This window comes from Gymnoscopelus braueri (genome assembly GCF_963280865.1).
Source record: "Gymnoscopelus braueri genome assembly, chromosome: 10".
NCBI lineage: Eukaryota > Metazoa > Chordata > Actinopteri > Myctophiformes > Myctophidae > Gymnoscopelus > Gymnoscopelus braueri.
The window spans coordinates 48845276-48866967 of record NC_137611.1 but is presented as its reverse complement, the minus strand read 5'-3'; the positions used below and the strand labels follow the sequence as shown (position 1 = coordinate 48866967).

General features: G+C 40.6%; 2 long non-coding RNA genes across 2 annotated transcripts in view; both read left to right on the top strand.

The window, feature by feature from the left end:
* LOC308094180 overlaps nucleotides 1-21392 on the top strand; it is a 35447-nt gene extending 14055 nt beyond the window's left edge. The window contains exons 4-6 of the long non-coding RNA XR_013933927.1: nucleotides 19772-19792; nucleotides 19902-20145; nucleotides 21296-21392. This is a non-coding gene — a long non-coding RNA (uncharacterized lncRNA). The remainder of the gene's footprint in view (nucleotides 1-19771; nucleotides 19793-19901; nucleotides 20146-21295) is intronic.
* On the top strand, nucleotides 16246-18151 carry LOC308094181. The gene is made up of 3 exons (XR_013933928.1): nucleotides 16246-16309; nucleotides 17656-17701; nucleotides 17919-18151. It is a non-coding gene; the product is annotated as an uncharacterized lncRNA (long non-coding RNA).
* Nucleotides 21393-21692: the final 300 nt, after the last annotated feature.

Here is a 21692-nt window from a genome sequence, read left to right as displayed (position 1 = left end):
TGCGGGTCGACCCGCTCATCACTACGGCCCACCCATCTGACCATATAACACAGCAGCAGAATGCTGAATGGGTGGACTTTCAAGTGGGCCCTCATCCATAAAAAGTTGGGAACCACTGTATCATTGTATGACATTTAGAACAACTTTGAGTCCTTCACATTGCTTTTGCTTTGATTGTTTTGTCATTTGTAATGCTTGCTGTTTTGGATGGATCAGAACTTCCGTTCTAAAACTGTGTGTGTCTCATTTCATATTTGTTCATCTTCCTTATCTCCCATAATTCTTCCTGTCCGGTTGCCGTTACAGTGACGTTGAGGCGACGGAACTGGCGAAAAGGGACAGATTCATGATTTGGAGTCTAATCTTTGCCATTGTGGGGACCGGCCTGTGGTGTGTCTCTGTGTTTTTTGCGTGTAAGTACATGCATGTACACTACATGGTTAAGACCCACCAGTCAGATTGAAAGCACATACATAATTTGGTTGAAGGAAATAGAAGCCTAGAAGTATCAGAGTGAAACATGCATGAATTCTCTTTGGTTGGTCATGTCAAAGTAGTTGAGTGAGTAGAGAATCTGCCTGGGAGTTGGAAGGTCAGCTGGTTTGACCCTCGGCCTGCATCATATCCAGGGCAGGAATTTCATGGCGGCCACAATGTTGCCCATCTCTTTGGCTGCCCTTTTAAAATTACATGCCCAACGGCCACAGTGGCCGTGGTGCCCCCTGCCTGCACTGCCTATGCTGATTTCAGCTTGGGCTTGCCCCTAAAATGAAGAAATTCCAGGCCTGATCATATCGACTGAATCAATGCAATTTTTTAAGAAAAAGTAAAGAAAATACAAATATTTCATGTTATATTCTTTAAGCTGCCTTTTTTCTTTTCTTTACAATTCACAGTGAGCTCTGTTCTGAGACAGTAAAGTATCAGTGTATCACTGAGAGTACAAATGCAGCCAAATAGACCTGTATTTGTAAACTCTGAGCTAAAATAACACTGAGGATTTCACTGATCACCTGATCGATTATCCAAAGCTCAAAGATGTCAGGAATGTTTGATTCCTTGTGATCGACCCCTCCCCTCCCCCCAGATGCAGATGCAATATTCTTCCTTTTCTTCATGGTCGGGTGCCTGGCATGCTCCTGTGGCCTCATGATTTTCTTCAGGAGCTTGTTTATTCTTTACTGCAAATCGTTGCCGCTGAAAAGTCCAACGGCAGGGATTTTGTTCTTTGTTTCCTGTGAGTCCTCACACAAGTATTCACAGCATACATTTATTGTTTTCTTACAGTGTACACACACACACACACACACACACACACACACGCGCGCACACACGCACGCACGCACGCACGCACGCACGCACGCGCACACACACACACACACACACACAATGAATAATCTTCTAACTCCCACCTTTCCCAGCTTGCTATAACTTCTTGGTCGTACTCACCTGGACTGTGATTATCGGAGTACATACAAGAACGATAACTGGCTGGTTATCTGTGCCCTTCACTCTCCTAGCAGGTAATGAATGAGAAACCCACCACACACACTCACTCTGCTCTCCAAAGAGGAACCACATCGTTATGAAAAACAAAATAGTATTCTATGAAAGAGTCTTGTCCTCTGTTTGTGACAGAGCCTTTCTAGAACGGTGGGTCATTTGAAGGCTGCCTGTTTACCATGCAGCAAAAATCTCTTGTGTTGTGTAATCTACACTGTAAATACTGTATAACCTAATGGACTGTTCCTTGTTGAGCCCCTGTGTGTCTGTCCATGACTGATTTATACCGCTCCCTGTCTGTTGCAGGTATATTTTATGTGCGTGCCTACGGAACGCTTTCAGGCTATTGCTACAGTAAAGGGACTGGCCAAAAGCCCTGGGCCCTTCTGACTTAAAGGATGGGGGAGATGGGGGGAGAAGAGGAACTGGAAGCCATGTCTGTTGTATGATCCATGCACCATGCACCATTTTTTTATTTGATCATTGTCTCCGCCAGGCCGAAAGGCATGGCGAGAGAGTATGTTTTACCCCCTGTCCGTCCGTCCGTCCGTCCGTGTGTGTGTGTGTGTGTGTGTGTGTGTGTGTGTGTGTGTGTGTGTGTGTGTGTCCGTCCTTCTGTCTGCGACCAGCTAATCTCCGCCACCGTTGGCCCTGTCGCTATGAAACTGCACACACACACTCACATTTTTCAGATCAGCCCGTCATAGCGCCACCATGAGACCGACTTTTGCAAAACCCATTTTTTTACATTACTCCTACAGATTTTATCCAAACGTCATGCAAATCGGTACACAGTATCTCTATAGTCATGTGATCAACCCGGATCTGTCCGATTTCCCATATTCCATCCTCATTGCCTATGCTTGGCTTCCAAAGTTTGCAGGATTGGTCCGTTTTGAACAAAATGCCTCAAATCATGAACGCAGCTTGCGATTTTCGTGAAATTTAACAAACACATTCCCACTAGGCCGAGGAAGAAATGCCACCCTTTTTCATATTGGCCTGTTATAGCGCCACCAGCAGGTCTAATTTAGCAAAACACATTTTTGGAACAAAATGCCTCAAATCATGCATGGAGTGTCCGATTGCCGTGAACGACCTAAGAATAAATGGCACCCTTTTCACATTGGCCTATTATAGCGCCACCAGGAGGCCACAATAACGTACCTGACCTGGCGGAGACCTGTGCTCCGAGGAGCACTTTTTCTAGTTTATACAGTATATATTTTTATACTTTTTTATTTGATGCATGCACAATTTGGAAAGGTTTTATGTGTTAGACATGTCACAGACGGGCTTAAATCCATGGGCTCTGGAAATGTGAAGCTGTCAAGGTGAGGAGGACACACTTTGCCCCCCCCCCCCCCCCAGTTAAAAAAAAAAGCTTGCTTGGGAATTCATTCACGTTTCATTCTAATTCTACTCAGACAAGTGTATTTAACCAACTACAGTAACAGTGTTGTCTGACATAGTTTTAATTAGGGAATGGAAGTCATTTTACTTCTCATCTCAGCATTCCCATTATTCAGGTATTACTGCTGTTGTGTAGAAATATTTCTATTCTATTCTATAATGTAGAGCAGGCTGACCACAACGCCATTGGTCCCCCTAAACATTTTACTTCCAAAGTTTAGGGCTGAAAATTATATTGGCTCTGAGCCTCAAGCATTGTCAAACAGAGATACAAAAATTCTGAATTTATAAGTCTGGGTTTCCAGAACTCATGGTTAGTATACCACCTCTTAAGCAGCGGTGGAAAGTAACTATGTAAATTTACTCAAGTTGGCTTACTCTACTTAATTGCAATTTTTTTTTACTTCACTGGAGTACTTCCAATTTTCAATATTTGTACTTTTACTCCACTATAATTATTTGAAAACGTCAGTTACTAGTTACTTTGTAGATTTTGATTGTTATTACAAAACCACTTCAGACTTTGGCAATTTGAAAATAGCCGATCTAAAAACTTGCGTTGTGAGCTTGTAGATCTGCTATTTTCAAATTGCATTTTATACAATTAAACGTGTGAAATATGGGACCTTCAGCATAATGAGTACTTTTACTTTTGGTACTTTAAATATATTTTGATGCCAATTTTGTACTTTTACCCAAGTAAACTTTTACCAGACTTGTAATAGACTATTTCTACAATAGGGTATTGATACTTTAACTTAAGTCAAATATTTGAATACTTGTCCCACCACTGCTCTTAAGCAGGACCAGAATTAGGTTCTGAGTACCCTATGTGAAACTGAGTGGTAGCGTATAGAAACATGGTCCATTCTATAACCTGTGAAATATATTTCATGACACGGTTTACTTAGTTCCAGAAGTGGAAGAGAGATATAAGACTGGACACGGAAAAACTACTCAAATATTTTACTTAAGTAAAAGTATCAATACTGCAATGTAGAAATACTCTGTTACGTAAAAGTCCGGAATTCAAAATGTACTTGAGTATTGGTATCAAAATGTACTTAAAGTACCAAAAAGTACTCATTATGCAGAATGTCCCATTTCACAAGTTTTCAAATGGATACAATTTATAAAAATCCTTTGAAAATAGCAGATCTACAAGTTCACAATGCGTCCCATCGACAATGCATTGTGAGCTTGTAGATCAGCTATTTTCAAATGGACAAAAAAAGGGCTAAAGTGGTTAATGTATTTTTTGTAATAATAATCCAAATCTACAAAGTCACTAGTAACTAGCCAAAAAGTACAGAACCATTAGCCTCTGAGATGTAGTGTAGTGTAGTAGAAGTAAAAGTACTGAAATTTGTAAATACTCCAGCAAAGTAAAAAATCCTCAAAATTGTACTTAAGGACAGTACTTGAGTACATGTACTTAGTTTCTTTACACCTGTTACGGCCAGCCGTATTTGTATCAATTATCATATATTAGTATTTGGTTTATTTGGGATAATTATGATGCTTTGGAATATTGCGGTATTATTTGTCGCTTGTGTTTTATTGTTGCTTTTATGTATTCATAAGGTGGAGAATGGTGTGAAAGCTGCGAGACTGGGTGTGGTGCTGATTGCTGGTATGAGTGTGAAGTGGCTGATTGTACACAGGCTGTGACAGGTCCAGCCTAATAAAATCTTCCATACCCTGTCCCCTGCTCTCATTCGTCACCCCTGTCCATGCCCTAGCCGTGAGTGGCTGTTATCCGGAGTCCTCACCTATTAAGCCTCACTCTGGGAACGATGTACAAAAAAGAATTTCACCCACTTTTTTACCTTGTAAACCTGTGATGTGACAATAAAACTGATTCTGATTCTCTGCTCTAGCAGCAGTGGGGACTGGCATCTTAACAGCAGCAGAGACTCTAGCTCTCTACTGCTGTAGCCTTTTGTAACCTTTTTGTTCAGTTTGTTAGATTTGCCACTCGTTAACTTTGAGTCCTTCAGTTGTGTTTATATTTTTGAATTCATTCTTTAATACTTGATTAATCACTATGTAGGGCTTTTTGGTATGTTTGGTTGGTTTACCAAATTCCCAATTTGTCTCTGTTTTATTTAGTTAGGTAAGATTAGAAATTGTATTTTTATTTTGGTCAAGAGTTAAGGTTAGGGGTATTTTCTTTTGTATTAGTCAGTTATTTTTAGTTTTATTTTTGCACTTAAAAAAGACAAAAATAGTTAAAGTCTCTGCTCAAGAAATGAAAATAAAAGCAATTCATTTTTTAAAGCGCTGTTGTCCTCCATTATTACGTTGCCTTCCCTACCCTAGACAGCGGGTCGTAACAACACCACTGGTCTTTATTAGTTCCTAGTTCCATGGTGTGATTACTTGTTCATTTTGGTTTTATGCCTTCTGTGTAGGCCTACATGTTGTACATGTTTATGTTTTGCCTGCCCAGTTTGTGGGATAATTTAGTTTAAATAAACATGTTAGAGACAAACAATCTTTCCTACAGTTGTCTGTGTTTGGGTCCTGCTCACCACTCACCTGATGCCTATATTCCCAATTCCGTCCATATAGTCCATTGCTGACCCCTACTGGTTTTTGGGGGAGGTGTAGATAGATGGACCTTTATTCATGTTCTAAACCAGTGCATGACAAACTTTCTTCTTTTTTCCAAGTACCCCCAGTTTGGTATTCATTAGGCGAAGGACCCCCATAACTCTGAGAGTTACAAATCTGTTAATGTCCATTTGGTTCCTAACTATCAATTCAATTATTTAGCCGAGGACCCCCTTGACACCTGGGGGTCCTCAGATCCGCCTTTGAGAACCACTGTTCCTAAACCCCAGAAAAAGGGGTCGGGTAGGCAGGTTTCTGAACTGTCGATCGAAAGCCCTCCTCAGAGATGGGACTCACTCTTTCATTGGTGTGTCGCCCAGGTTGCACCAAACCCTAACATTTAACTTCACAAAAACTATGCCGAAACCTAACCTTAACCCTAACCTCACAAACACTATGCCTAACCTTAATGTTAACCCTAACCACACGAACACGAACCCTAACCTTAACAGGTGACAGGTACTTTTAGGCAGTTGATTGTGATGGTGAAACTCATAACCCAAACAAAGTAAAACTTGTGTGGAAGTGATGATTTTGGTGGATGTTCCATTCTACCAACCAGAACCTCAATTCAGAGATGTATGTTATCATTAGGAACGCCTTGTCTGTGAAGTAGAACATGCAGAGAGATAATTTCAGCGAGTAAAGGTGGTTTAAGTGATATTATGTCTAAATAAATGTGAAAAAGCTCTATATTCTGATAGTAATCATTGCAAATGTAACCTGGTGTGGCAAGGAATTTAATCAACGCCACCTTGAAGATGTTAGATCAACATAGATGAATTTGTAATGTATGATAAATTGGCTTCCCCAAAAACACAGATAATATTAACGAGACGTGAGTTTCCCCCAAACACATAAAAGGTAAGCGGTACTGTGCATGAGGCAGTTATTTATTAGATTCTTAATTAAAATCACAAATCCATGCATTTCAGCTCAATAACTCTTAAAAGCACAGATTACAGCCACCATACAATATAAAGTACACAACTAATTAAGTTACAGCAGAGTCAGTTGGCCAGTGGGCTACAACCTTATTGGGGAGCCAAGCTAAAGCTATAAAATAGGCTACTCTAAACCCACCTAAAGCCTATAGAACCACACAGCACACGCACACAGCATGCAGGAACAATAAAAGAGTGCCACCATGGAAAGAGGATGGCGCCACTTCTACATTGATCTTCAATGGACGCGTCCATCCATGTTCTTTTCTGTCGCCCTATTACTTGAATGGTGTGCTCGTTCTTTATAGTGAAACTTATTGTGAAACCCCTTGTAGCCGGTAGGCTGCAGCACTCAGCTCCCTCAGACTGTGGATTAAACAGGACTCGTATTTGGGGGAGAAACAAACAGACAAATCATGAAATAAACACAGTAAAATCACAGTAAAAGCTAAAATAATACTCATCCAACACTGAAATCGACCTAAACAAAGCAGCAGTGGCAAGATGTAAGGAGGGATTATAAAATAAACATTTAGCACATACAAACACAAAGTATCATAACAAGTTGTTTGTTTGCATACCTAAGTATATAACAAGTTGTTTGTTTGCGTACCTAAGTATATAACAAGTTGTTCATTTGCATACCTAAGAATATAACAAGTTGTTTGTTTGCATACCTAAGTATATAACGAGTTGTTTATTTGCATACCTAAGTATATAACAAGTTGTTTGTTTGCATACCTAAGTATAACAAGTTGTTTATTTGCATATCTAATGCTATATTAATATATATATTGTTATATATATTGTTAAATTGGTTCTAACTGTAATTGTATTCTTGCTCTGTAAAGCACTTTGAGCTGCATTTCATGTCATGAAAGGTGCTATACAAATAAAGTTTATTATATATGTGTGTGTGTGTGTGTGTGTGTGTGTGTGTGTGTGTGTGTGTGTGTGTGTGTGTGTGTGTGTGTGTGTGTGTGTGTGTGTGTGTGTGTGTGTGTGTGTGTGTGTGTGTGTGTGTGTGTGTGTGTGTATGTATGTATGTATGTATCTCTTGGCTTGGGCATTCCTGCAATCTGCAGGCCTTTCACAACTATGGACACTATGGACTATGGACCAAGCTGTATAAGACTATTATGACTTAAGACATTGGTAGAAACTTTGTAAGGAATGCCTCTTCCAGACTGTGGTCAAATGTACTGTACATCCCACTTCTAAAATGGTCACACACACAATTCACATTCCAGGTATTTTGAAGAAGCCCTGGCCTAAAACAGAGCTACTTACAACAATCAAGGTATTCACATAGCCTACATCAAATGCAGAGAGACAGTGAAGTGCCTCAGTAAACTAGGAACACAGGTAAACAATGAACCTAGTATCCAAAACCATATAGTATACAGGGATCATCGCCATGCTGGCTTGTGGTGGACATTTTTGTCAACTTTTTTTATTTTTTTGCCATGGACATACAAAATGAGCGGACAATAATATTACCAGAAACTTATAAAGAGATGACCATAACAGCTCTGAGAGTGCACAAATGGAACCAAATGGACCCGTTCCATTTGTACACTTTCAGAGTAATGGGGTCCTTGCAGATAAAATGTTTGAGAACCACTAGTGGACTCATAAGTGCCATAGTGTCATAGTAAATCAGTGTACATATTCTGAAGAAAACCTGTACACTTGACACTCAGTAATTGGGTATTATGGTCAAAATAAGAACATTATAATGGTGTGTAAAATCTATTCAACATCATTTTGATGACCCCAGACCATATCCTATCAAAATAATAATCTGGTTGAACTCAACTCAACTTTATAGTGGCTTTATTATCTGCTTGTGGCATTGATGAATGGATGAATGAATGGAGGAAGGAAGGAAGGAAGGAAGGAAGGAAGGAAGGAAGGAAGGAAGGAAGGAAGGAAGGAAGGAAGGAAGGAAGGAAGGAAGGAAGGAAGGAAGGAAGGAAGGAAGGAAGGAAGGAAGGAAGGAAGGAAGGAAGGAAGGAAGGAAGGAAGGAAGGAAGGAAGGAAGGAAGGAACATGTAGCCAAAATGGACAGCAGTGGCCCTGCTCAAAGCTTTCTGTGAACATGTGTTAGCTGGGAGCTCTGCAGCTGAATCTGTCGGGAGCTCCTATTACAACGTGTATAGTTAGGAATGTTAGGAATGTAAACAAAGACACATGGACTGGAAGTGGGGGGCTGAAGGCGGACCTACCAGCCAACATGGACATGTTATCCTCATTCTACTGGGAGGTCCCCCCAGAACCAAATTCAAAGGAAAACAACAGCAGAGGGCGTTGTTTTTTTTACCTTTTTTTCCACCATGGTTTCCCAGATTGGCTGAGGGGGAATTCATGAAAATCGTGCACTTGGTGACAAGTTTCAGATTTTTGGCATGGTGTTAGGTATGGGCAGGGGTGCAATGCTCACTGGCCTTGCACGCCGTGCCGGAACCTGTTTGACCAGGAGCACGCGCAGGCACACACATAGATTTAAAACTACTTTAAATTCGCACCTCAACAAAGTTTTCAAAGGTTCCCGATTCACACCTAGCGAATTAACATAGGAATAAGCCTAGATGCATATCAATTGTCCATTGTGTGACTTGCAGTGTAGGTGTTAAGCGACGTGCGCGTCACGTCATTGAAATAGAGTGCCAGAACATACCAAATGACGAAATGAGCATTGCATGCCTGGGTATGGGCATAAGGTTTTCAAAAACCATCGCAAACAAGTTGGGCTCGCCCCCTAGTGGTCTGTTTGCAATGATTCAATCGGAATGATTCACATGGCCAGCACGGAAGAAGTACTTCATCATGTGCTTCATAAGAGAGAAGGTGACAAGTTAATGTCAATGTGTCTCCCTGCACTTTCAAACTGGTGGATATGAAGTGTAGGACGAAGTTGTCTACCCACTGTCAGCCATGAGGATGGAGATGTGCAGTGTCCGGGTAGGCTACTGCTGTATCTGTTCAAATGTCTTTGGCCCAATTGACAGAAACCACTTCAAGAGCGCTGCTGATACACTCAGGACGTACCACTGAACTTGCCTGTCAGCCCCCCATAATGCAACCACATGCATTTCCAGTGCTGAACCTTGCATCAGTTTTACAATGCAGCTGATGAATGACTGCATAACATGCATCCCACCGGGATGCACAATTATATTATAGGGCTGTTCTGGCTGATTCCTGCATACCTGCAAGGTGTCAACAAACAGCTGCATGTTAATCGTGAGGTGAATACTGTACATGTCAACCAGTGACCATACAGTAGCCTAACTGCTGCCTACTTGGACAACTGGTTGGATGATAAGGTACGAGAGAGAGACCTTGACCTGACCTTTAGCACATAGGCCTAAGACTGACCGGCAATTGAAAATATAACATCAGAAATAGATTCTACACCTATGATCCCCCTCCCCCCTTATGAATCCCCATATGAATCACCATAAGTTCACAGATTCCCTCACATACATGCAATACAATTTGTTGTTTTCAACACAATTTAGTACAATGGAACATCACCATCGCCATGATTTGGCAATAAGTAATTAACTGATGGCAATTTCACTGATTCAGCCACATTCCTTGAACCCTAAAACATAGGGTTAGACACCTTTCTAGGTTAAACAGTATTGGTTATAAAGCCATTTTAAGCTCCTGGCAAATCTAGAAAATTACGGCTTTCCGAGACAATTTCCTAGATTTTTAGTATGTTCTTTAGCATGCCTAAAGGTACCGGAACCAATTGAAAAACCTTTTTAATAATGTATTTGGGGGGTTAAGTAGTATGTTTTCATATATTGACCCGTGTAATTTTTGCCTAGTGTTATAACATAAAGTGCATGATAGCAAATAGGCTTTCAACGGCGCATGTGGTCATTGGCAGTGTTATCAATGTGTTTAAGAAACAATGGACACTGGAGAAGGCGCCAGCTGTGCACGCATCCAAAACCTTAATTAGTGTGTAAAATTTTTCACCCTTGCATTCTTTGATTGCAAGGTGGGTCCAAAATGAATCAAGCTGCTGTTCTTTAACTGTTACACCAAAAACACTGCCAGAGACATTGAGAGTTTTTTACCATTTCAGTTGCATCAGGCGGCCTAACCGGTTTTCAAATGGCCCTCATTTACAATTCGGCCGAATTGCAATTGAGGGCAATTTGTAAACAAAGGCGACTTGCTGTGGTTGGCTACAACAGAAGAGGGTGAGGGGCTGCTAATGTTGTTATGTTGTTTTTTTCCCATGCGAATCTTGCCCAGCAGTTTTAGCAGCTAGACGGGGCTAGTGGTGGGAAAAACAGTTCATTTCGGTGAACGAACGATTTCGTTCACGTTCACGGTAAAGATTCGTTCAAATGATTCGTTCACGTTCTCGTTCAGTAGCGCTTCCGGTCCTGGCGGAGCGTATGCGATGCGCTACGCTAACTGCATGCAACTGTGTGCGTCTGATCCCACTGACATGACTGCACAGTCTGCACAGAAACACAGCACTGTCATTCACCATCTAATTGCACCATCTTCTTTGTAATATAATGTGTAGAAGTAATAAATTACTGCAATATATAATGTAAATTATTTTTTATTTGAAGATAATTATTTATAATAACAATAATAATTTTTATACAAAGCAGCCCAAGTCAGTACACTCACATGACTATCGATTTCCAACCATGTCTTTAACTATACTATTAACTTCATGAATAGTAGCTGTAGCATACTATTTGCATCTTCTACTCAAACTAAAACGTGTTAATTGACCTATCTGTCCTTTAGGACCATGCATATTTATTTATTTTGATACTTAAATGTGGTGCTAACACTATCTGTCTTTTGTCCAGGAACAACAGTAGGCTACCTTTATTTCAATTCAAATAGCAATATGCATGCATGTCTATACAGGAAAACTCTACAGCACAGCTTTCTGTCTGTCTGATGGTCTGTCTGTCGCGGGAGGAATAACAGCCCGCCTGTCGTGTGTGCAGTGTGCGGGGGAGGGGGAGGGGGGGCATGAACGAAATCGTGAACGTAACAGTTTCGAGAAGTGAACGTGTTCGTTCACGTTCACGTCAAAGAACTAGTTCTTGAACAAATCGATCATGACCGACACATCACTAGACGGGGCAGGGTCTTTACTGACCAGGCCGCGGCCCCACTGGCCCTCATGACACGACGCCCCTGATGTATATACCATGACAAAAATCACTATGGGCATTATTCCCCTCAGGTGATACTGACCAACCCCCCTGGCTCACGGATTATATGTACCATTGCTGCTGGTTTATAAATAATAAATCCTTAGTACATTTGTTGGTTGTCTGATTATAATATCTGCATTCATAAAAAGTACTATGAAAATAACCCATTATTTATGGCATTTTAGCAGTTGTAACGTGTAACAACCTGTAGAGATTTAAAGGGACTACACCATGAATTTAATAATAATAATAATATTTAATATCATTATTGTTTATGTCCCTCAAACGTTTTTCAAAAGGTTTGAGCCTAAATCAAGCCTCAGATATACTCATTCCAACTAACTTCTCTCTGGCTTATAAAGCACTTTCACCTGCAATACCACATTGTCCTGTTTGGCACGGGCACCATTGAGCCAGTTTGTATGCATGTTATCTCCTGGTTCTGTGTGGAAAAAAAGTTTTTTTTTCTTTTTTTTTTTTTACTGAAAAACGGGAGGGATATACAAATCACGTGACGTCACGTCAGGGACCAAATCAGTTTGGCCTGTTTTGAGACCAATTTACAGAAAACCCCAGATTTGCTGTGAAAGCCTGAGTGTTCAAACTGAGGTATTTTTTGAGGATAGAAGAGAGGTAGGGGAGACCAAAAACACACAAAAAAGAAGAAAAAGTTAAAATTCATGGTGTCCCTTTAAGGTGTGGTGCTTGCAGTTGCCATGCAGGCAACTTCAAAGCGTGCCACATTCTCTTCCCCAGTTGTCTGGCTAAGCGAGACTACTGGGTGAGCAACTCCATACAAGTGAATGGGCGGGATTTTCCGGTGCCCTATCGATTATTTTTTAACTCTATGTGTGGAGGCTGGAGGAGGTGAGTCTGTCATTTCTATATTTTTCAAGCTTTTCTAAGTTATGTTTTAACTTAAGTTGTTGTTTCCTCACTGGTTAGTGGTTACTGGTTTAATCTATGGTATTGGTAGCGTGGGTCTTGGAGTTGGAACTCATGGAGTTCACACGTTTGGCAAGGAAAGAACTAGCCCTAGAATGTCTGTATTCCAAATACACAGCGGGGTCCTATCCCCTCCCGGACATCACACTGATCTCTGCGGCATAAATCTTCTCCTTGCTGCGTGTTTACTCACCCAATAATCCATTCCTAAGAATTGGAGTCAGATATTGTCCTCTAGTTTCATGTGCATTTGAACGTTCTGCCAGAAAACATGTGTTTAGTAAAATGATCTCCACTTTTACACGTATCAGAGGTATTAATCACTCGATCATCATGTAAGCCTACATATCTTTTTTGTCTCTCAAGTTTCCTTGTTACAGTGTTCCATTGGCATTTCATCCTTGACGTTTCCATGAGAAGCATTTAACATGTACGTAATTATTACGTCTAATAAATCAAATCAAGTGTAGCTTGTAGTGTGTGTCTTTTTTCCATTGTTACATTTGCATGCCTTGGACTTTTTCATCAACAGCAGAATACCTGATCACCTTAATGGAAACCTCAACTAGCTACCGTACCTTGCCAAACAAAACCAATGGTTTAGCTCACATATGGGCAACATACGGCCCGGGGGCCAGACCCGGCCCTTTGACCATCTCAATCCGGCCCGCCAAGTCCTCAAAGAAAAACAAAATGACCCCCCCAAAAAACTACATTCTAAAAGGCTGCCATATGTTTGGGACAATTTAATTTAACTCGACTTCAATTAATAGTAATTCATATTTACCATTCGAGTACATACCTGCATTCTTCCATGTAACAGTGAAACAGTCTGCCTTGAGTCCAAATTTATAACATAATGCAATGTGTTTTATCAGTGACCTTTGGAGTGGTGCATATCAGTTAAGATAAGATACTGTCTAAATTCATAGGCTCATTTAAAAGTTGATACGGCATTGACGTGGATTGTTTTATGTAAGTAATCTTTTCATTGTAACCTCGTACAGAGTACAGAGTGTACAGTAGCCTACAGCGCAGCTGTAAAAAAAAAAAAAAAAAGATTGGTGATCGATTGTAATATTGAAACTTTTTTTTCTGAAACTTGTTGTGAAAGCAAAGACCTTATTGTAAAGATAGTCTGGCATATCTACCAAATGCATGCAGTTTTAACTTAATTCAACACTATGTGTTTCAAGTTTTAATTAAATTACAATGTGTCATTCACTTTATCGAGGTCAGTATGGCCCTCTGGAAATAAATGCTGCCCAACCCTGCTGGTAGAACTTGATTTGATCTCCTTTTGTCCTCAAGTAACACTGTCCTTTGAAAAGCCAGCAATCTCTATAATAGCCATAGATGTATAATATGCTGTCTGTACTGATTAGACTCAATTATTGAGTTCCAAAATAATTAGGATTTTTCTTTTGGTGGTTAAGTGGCTCAGTAGTTAATGCAGACAGACTATTGTTTTAAAATGTGCAGCACATTGGAATAGAACATATGACACATTAGGAGCCCATTAGTATACATTTAGGGCTAGGCCAATGTGTTTTTGGTAATATCATAATTTTGCATGTCCGTGGCAAAAATGAAATATTAATGAAAATGTCCATCACAAGCTGCCATGGTAATGACTCCTGCCTACATGGAATTTTGCATTATTAGTTACATTGTTTGTTTTGCTTACTGCTAGTTTAGCCTAATTGTTTTATTGGCTTAAGTAGGCTACTTTGCAGACAGAGTACCGTTTTTATTCAGTGCTCTTAATATAGGATGATGTATTTGCACTGTATTAGCCATGCTGGTGACAGTAGATTAATAGTGTTGTCTCTTGACAATGTGTTGATCTGTGAGCCCAGCCCATCTGCTATTTACAGAGGATACAGGATGGGAGGGCACGAGGGACATCTGGGCACCTTGATGTAAAATTGTCTATTTTGCCCCCCCCCCCCTCCTGACAGGGGCTAAAATCGCCTATGCATAAGAGCTTATAGCTTATTAATGAGCTAATCATTAATAAAGCCTTAACTAAGCCTTAATTATGTGTATGAATGTAATCATAATGATAAAGTGTTACCGGAGAATATTATTCATAATAATTAAAGATAGCAGCAAGAGCTGAATGTAGTTTTATTGAGGTTACGTTCAGGAATAAGGTTAGGTTTAGGCATAGTTTACTGAGGTTACGTTTAGGAATAAGGTTAGGTTTAGGTATAGTTCACTGAGAGGTAACGTTTAGGAATACCAGGTGGCGACCGTTCCAAGGTCGTCGGATTTGCCCTGAGGCGACTGTGTTTTGGGGCGAGCGTTTAGGTATTCCTGAATATAGCTATTGAGAGTTGATGATCTTGAATAGCCTACACTCTCTTATCAACAACGGAGAACATGAAGCGTTTTGGCTGTGCAGGGTGGAAGGACACATTAGGCCTTGTCTAGCCTTGGATCAAGACTATCATAGATGTATTTTATCAATTTTGACAAAGTCAGACTCGATAAAATAGTCTTGATCCAAGGCTAGGTCTTGTCTTGTCCAGAGAGGGATTGCTAGGGCAAGTTAGCCTGGCATGGCCAGACTAATATCACTTCGTTCAAGGGCATTTATTTTTTTGTTGCACTGGCAGATTCTTCTGGATTCCGGGCTAGTACATTTAGGCAATAGGCAAATACTGTACATGTGCATTAGGGATGCATGATACCGATGAAAACATATTGTGATGAATCAATGTAACATCAACATAATTTTGTGATTGATAATGGTATCAATCGAAAGCTGATTTTATATGTTGAATAACTTGGTGATATGGAAGTGGTTGGGGATATGACCATATTCAAAACGATGCAACGTGCACCACCGTGGAAGTGGTACGAAAGGGTGAGAGTGTGGTACAACACACTTTCCCAAGGTTGGCAATACTGTACAACATTAGCCTGGCTCCATTGAGTGGACTGCTTCACGATGCTTCAGTCTGATAATCAGGATAGCGCAACATATTTACTTATGCTAACCTAATGATGGCATCATACTAATTAAACCGAAAATGGATTTATGATGCAGCTAATATGCATAATTGTATGCAATTCTATGCATCGTTCAAGTCTTGTGAAACTGATCAAGCATGGTGATTGATTGTAATATTGAAACAATTAATAATTAATAAACCGTCCCTAACCCTTAATAATTAATTAATTATGTTGCTTCTGCCAGTTTTTTTTTTTTACCATTTTGTTCCGGTCGGCAGCCGTTTTCACCAAAAAAAGAGAAAAAACAGAGAAAGGACGTTTTTTCTAAAACTCATAAAGAAGTAGTGGAATGACACCACATCCATCCATTCCTTCTTTCAAGGTCCTAGGATCATTCCCAAGTCGCGTTAGAGCCCCTCTTGTGGAATTGGAAAAGATGGAGATCTCCGTCAATGGCGGTTGACCGGATGACATCATAAACTGGCCTGGACTCCATATTTGAGCATGCCTATATGGGCATAAAAAGGACAACGGGTATTGCTTAACTGGGTGGGCATGCATTTCCAACTTGTCATTCCCGAGGTCTGGTGTTATTGATAACATTTATTTATGATCCATTTGTTCACCTTATAGGTACGAGATGATGAGATTGAGGAAACCGGATGTGGATCTGTCCCGGCTGAAACAAACCAGATGATGGCAGCCCCGTGATAGGTTGTGATGACTGTGATGACTGTTACTATTGGTAAGAGTCTTGTCTCCATCATAAAGTAATATAGTCCAGGGGCCAACACTGATATTTTCACATATTGGTACCACCTAAGGTGACCGTAATGTTTTTGTATTTTTGTCTTCCTACATGTCTTTAGTTTATATTTTGGTATGATAACCCTGCCAATAGTAGCTTAATGGCAGTTATCACTCTCTAAACAAACCTACCCCCATATGAAACCGTGATGTGTGGGAATCATTTATATGACTTCTAGACAATACGTTTTGGAAAGCAATGGTCTTATAAAAAGTTGGCCCTAAGGTGATTTTACCAGTAGAATTCTGTTGAGGAAATGTTGGTATTGTGCATAATTTAATGAGATAATTTGCACATTTGTGGAAATAATTACATGATACATACAATTACAGTTAGATATTTCAAAAAGTGTAAAACATATGTTGGGGAAATTAGTGGAGCTACATCTGTGACCTACTGGTAATGTGCACAAGCAATTGGGTGCTGATCGGCCCAACGGTTTGTGAGATTAGCTCTGACAAACTGCTACAAGCTGTAGTTATAATAGCTGGGAGGGAATATGTACAGAAATGATAAAGATTGTGCACTTAGTGACAGGTTTTAGATTTGTGGCATGGTGTTAGGTGTGGGTGTAAGGTTTTCAAAACGCACGGGTCAGTAGCCTATATGGTTGAACCCCCCATAAATTGATAAAATACTTCTCATCAAAACATTAAAGTACAACAATGGCAAATTGAGATACTTTTCTCTATAGACGAATCCACGGAGCGCTGCCCTGCGCGCAGCCATTACTGCGGCGTCAACACTCCGCGGACGCGACACCGCAGCAATGGCCGCCTACAGGCAGCTACAGGCAGCGCGTCTGTGGATTCGTCTATACCATGTCACAAAAAATGAGAAAAGGTATCATGGGGGGACCCTATAAAAAAGCTGCAAAATAAAAAAACTTTAGGAGCGTTTAGGTATTCCTGAATATAGCTATTGAGAGTTGATGATCCAATCGGAGGCAGAGTTGGGTGGGTCTTGCCTTCGCCGCTTCCTGGGGACATAAACGTCCCTAACTAAACTATAACTAAAACTAAGTAACTTGCCCAACACTGGGAACCATCAATATGCATTTCATTGTCTGGGACAGACAGCTTAATCCACATGTCTCACCAAAATACAAACAAACAGGGAAACATCTCATGTGGTGGATTTCAGGTTGGCCACTACACTAGTCAGTAGGCTATCATACAACAAGACATAATGTTAACGCTCTTAATTGCGCTCAAGCATCACATGATTAAAATAACATGATTGTGTTCAACAGGATGCTGCTGATAGGAGTGGGACTCAACTTCACATGGATGCAAAAGGTGAGCTTTTTCTGTCCTAGGTTGTTGGCTGGTGCTACCTTTTGGTGTACATCCTCAACATCTCATTCCAAACCTACAAAATAATGTAACAGTTGTTACACTACTAGTTATGAGCGGATGTAGAGATGCAGAGTAGCCTACTTTATTTATCATTATTATGAAATAATTTGCTGTGATGAATGTTCCTAATCCACTCTTTTTTTCTTCTTTCAAACAGCACGTTTTGTGACCCAGCACAGGGCACGTTTGATTCAAGATGTTTCCATAGTCTTGGCTATAGTAGACAGTCTAGGAGTCTTTGTCCATCCAGAGATCTATGGCTATATTCACGCTGAGACGACAAGCAGGGGCCAAATGAGGATACTATATGTAAAGGTGCTAGATTCAGGTGGAATAGTCATAAAAGCAGCATTTTATGAAGCCCTTAAGCAACACCAACCCCACCTGTTGGAGGACTATGGTAAGATCAGATTTTACTTAACTTATTTTCTTTACATTTATTTATGTCTTTATTTCTGCACTGGAATCACTTTAAAAAAAGACAAAGCAAGACTTAATAATTTATGGGCAGACACACGCGTACAGACACACGCGTACAGTAGCTGGTATCAAGAGGGAACATTTGCCATGTGCCATTAATATTCTAAATACGTTTGTAAAACGGAACTACAATGTATAGTCAAGAAGCAAAAAAACATTCTTAACTCATTTAGTGCCAGACTTATTTCTGGCTGTGTTTGCCCAGTGCCAGAGATTTATTCTTAGATTTTCAAGTAGTCACAGAATATTTATCTCCAGTATGATCGATCCCCTGATGGTTGCTAATCACAGAGGATTTCACTGTGCTTCCGAAAAAAAGAAAATGTCATCGCGACCTCCCGTTCCCTTTATTCCACTTTTGGCCGAGATACAGGATTTTTAAGTAATAAGTTAACCAAGAAGTGAATGGAGCAGTAAATCTTCGGATCACTTTATCTTGGGTTCTGGACGTTTTTTTCTTCTTCAAAAACGGACGTCGGCTACGTCAATGGCGCTCTGGGCTTATGAAACTTTGGACGTCAGCGACTGGATGAGTTAATTAAGGCCCAAAAAAATGGTAGTTTTTCTAATAACCATAGATAATGACAAGAGTCCCATTGCCAGGATGTCATGTCCATTCACAGAGCTCACATTGTCCTGCTCTTCCTATGCAGACCCTGTATGTTCATCTTATGCAGACCCTGTATGTCCTTCTTATGCAGACCCTGAACGGCACCCTGAATCTGATGGTGAGTTATGAAAGAGACATTTGTGTGTGTGTGTGTGTGTGTGTGTGTGTGTGTGTGTGTGTGTGTGTGTGTTTGTGTGTGTGTGTGTGTGTGTGTGTGTGTGTGTGTGTGTGTGTGTGTGTGTGTGTGTGTGCGCGCGCGCGTGCATGGTTCTGGTGTCCTGGTTGTAAAAAGGTGCTATAATATGCTCCTTAGACGCCACAATTCTGTATGCAATACAGAACATATTAAACATGTTTAACTCACGATCTCACACAGAAAGCATAACATCCACGTAACATCGATCTATCTGATTGGTGGAGCTTGCGTTATTATGGAAATAATGGTGCACGCTACAGGATTTGATTAAATGGATAGTCCCCCCCAAAATACTTTTTTTCCTATCGATTAGTCACCCCATGAAGACTTGAATTCATGGATACTTTTTTGTTCTTGTTGCATTCCTAAGCCAATAATGTGGTTCCGGTAGGAGACTCAAAGAGTCAAAAGAGTCTCCTACCGGAACCGCTGCCTACCGGTCCGCTGGTCATCAAATTATTGGCTTAGGGCGGCAAAAACAAAAAAATATCCACGAATTAAAGTCTCCATGGGGTGACTAATCGATAGGAAAAAAAATATTTTTTTGGGTGAACTATCCCTTTAAGATGGTGTGTGATTGCTGAGTAACAGTCGCTTACATGTCACCCGGTTAAACTTGCGGTGGTAACGGACAAACGGTTTGATATATGTGGAAAGACACGTGATATAGACACTTCTGTTCTTTCCGCATATCCACAAGCCTCAGCTGTCCAACTCACCACAGGCTGTTTCAACCAGTCGCCATGTCATTTATTTTTTCGTTTTCCATTTTAATCCATAGAATGTTCAGAAACATGTTTAAATATGATTCACCCACAGAGTCTCACCCGCAACTCTATTTTCATTCCCTTTAGCTTCAGCGACATGGTTTGTTGACAAACACCGGCGTTTGCTGATTGGAAATGTGAAAAAAGTCAAACCGATACTGGATTTGCTCCTTGAGAAGAAGGTCATCACCCAAGTGGTCCACGCTGATCTGTCTAAGTACACCGGTCAAGATACAATGAGGGAACTCTATGACCTCCTGAAGTCCAACCCATCCAAAGAAATGTTCTACCAAGCTCTTGAGATACATGAGAAGCCTCTTCTAGATAATATGTAAGTGGTTTCCGGGTATTGTCCCCCCACATAATGCAGAATCAAGTAGTTTAGTGTCGCTAGTCACGCTACAAGTTTGAATAAAAGATGGATATGCCAAACAAAACAAAACGATTTTACCAAACTAAACAAATTGTAACGCCTCTTAAATACATTTAAAAAAAAAGATTGTGCTGTTCTCTATCACCCGGAGTGACCACTTTCACTGTAACTCACACGGATACGGAAATGACTTCATCCAAAGATTTCCGTCTCCGTCCACTCCCTGTTTAACTTTTTCATTAAAGCGTCTCTATCTCGAGTTGACAGTTTTTTCACCATGTTCCGCGAGACAACCTGTTTTCATCATTCTGCTACAGGAGAAGGAAATGTCACAGAGGGAATATTTTTTCTCTGGGCGACAGTGTCCCAGCATTTAATTATTTATTTATTTACTCTTTTCTTTTCTTTAAAACCTTGAAAAACTAGTTTTCATTGTGATACCGGTAAATAGGAATTTAACGTATACTACGCTAGTTCCATTAATCCATCACAAGCGATTAAAATAAAACATGCTCTGAAATTGCTCACGGCCCACCCATCTGACCATTTAACACGGCAGCAGAATGCTGAATGGGTGGACTGCAAATGCATTTTTTTCCTAGATTTTCAAGTGGGCCCTCATCCATAAAAGGTTGGGAACCATTGTATCATTGTATGACATTGACTGTTCATACAGTCAGGCGCGCGGGAAGTCCTTAATACCTAGGGGGGCTGTGCGTGCGGGGGGACTCGCGCGATTTTTGGGGGGTTTTCTGTGTTTTTCCCCACACAAAAAGGCAGAAAGACAGTGCAAACACCAGGTTGAAGTTCATCCATGACCGTAACAGACCGCTGTGATAATAGAAATATATATATATTATAAAATATCCCATCACCAGGGGGGCTGCAGCCCCCATAGCCCCCCCCTTCCCGCGCCACTGCATACAGTAGTCATTTAGAACCACTTTGAGTCCTTCACATAGCTTTTGCTTTGATTGTTTTGTCATTTGTAATGCTTGCTGTTTTGGATGGATCAGAATTTCTGTTTTAAAACTGTGTGTCTCGTTCAATTCATATTTGTTCATCTTCCTTATCTCCCATAATTCTTCCTGTCTGGGTGCCGTGACAGTGACGTTGAGTCAGAGGAACTGGCGAAAAAGGACAGATTCATGATTTGGAGTTTAATCTTTGCCATTGTGGGGACCAGCCTGCTATGTGTCACTGTGGGTATTGTGACTTGGCGTAAGTACATGCATGTACACTATATTGTTAAGACCCACCAGTCAGATTGAAAGCACATATATCATTTTGTTGAAGGACATAGAAGCCTAGAAGTATTCGAGTGAAACATGCATGAATCCCCTTCGGTTGGTCATGTCAAAGTAGCTGAGTGAGTAGAGAGTTTGCCTGGCAGTTGGAAGGTCAGCTGGTTTGACCCTCGGCTCGCCCAATCTGCATCATATCGACTGAATTAATGCAATATATTTGAAGAAAAATAAGAACAAATTTAAAGCTTTCATGTTATA